We start from the raw sequence: 1,085 nt of genomic DNA, 5'->3' as shown, positions 1-1,085 counted from the left end.
ACACACACACACACATGCACACATACACACACATACACACACACACACACACACATAAGGCCCTGCCCCCTTTCTGAATCCCTGCTCCTAGTGTAGCTAGTAATGAAAAGAGTAAAGGCAGGTGTCAAAGAAAGTCTTGGCCTATTTTTGGAAAGAGACCCCAGGCCATGCCCCAGACAAGGAGTCAGCTAACTTAAAACTAAAGCTCCTTCTCAGTAGCTGTGGAAACTAAGAGAGTTTAGTTAATTAGTAGCACTGACACACTTGCAGGGTCAGAGACCGGCTAAGTCACTAACAGCTAGAAGACAGTCAAAGTCAATCACTAACAAAGCTGGAGTTAGAGATGGGCGGGGCTTAGCCACCCCCTGGGTGGGCGGCACGTGGACAGAGTATGGTCATTTTCCTGGGTAGGCAAGGAAGACATGAACACAGGGTGTGGGCCCTCCGTTGGTTTGGTCCATGACAGCCCAGTGAAAGAACATATCTCACAGCCGTTGCCTCAGCCTCTATCTCTAGTTTCTGCTGTAGCTGTGCAAAACCTCTAGACAGGAAAGTTTAAAGCCCTCCCCTCCACTGGAAGCCCTTGACCTTCTCAGAGGCTTCCCTCTCTGTCTCACACTTCTTCCTTTCTGTCCTTCTCCTCAGCAAAGCTTGCTTCTGCTTTGGCTACTTCTACAAATGTTCACATTTTTACTTTCCGGTATGAGACTATGAACTTGAGACCCACTGTCCCAGGTTGATCTTTAGTGACTCTGAGTGTTCAGTATCTTAGTTGGGTCAACCACAACCTGGGCAAGAAAGAGTCCATCTCACATACTCATATGTACACATACACACAAGCATTCATACACACTCACACATACAAACATACATACTCATATAAACACATGCAAACATACACACACATACAAACACACTCGTATACATACACAAACACACACACAAAAACACACACATATACACTCACACACAAAAAGACAAATACATACTTACACAAACATATACACACACAAATACACATACATACAAACACACATACTCACAAACATGCAAACACACACATACACACACACACACACACACAC

The sequence above is a fragment of the Grammomys surdaster genome, unplaced genomic scaffold, assembly GCF_004785775.1.
Source record: "Grammomys surdaster isolate TR1022 unplaced genomic scaffold, NIH_TR_1.0 65, whole genome shotgun sequence".
Taxonomy (NCBI): Eukaryota; Metazoa; Chordata; class Mammalia; order Rodentia; family Muridae; genus Grammomys; species Grammomys surdaster.
The sequence above is the reverse complement of the archived record's forward strand: the minus strand, read 5'-3'. Positions refer to the sequence as shown.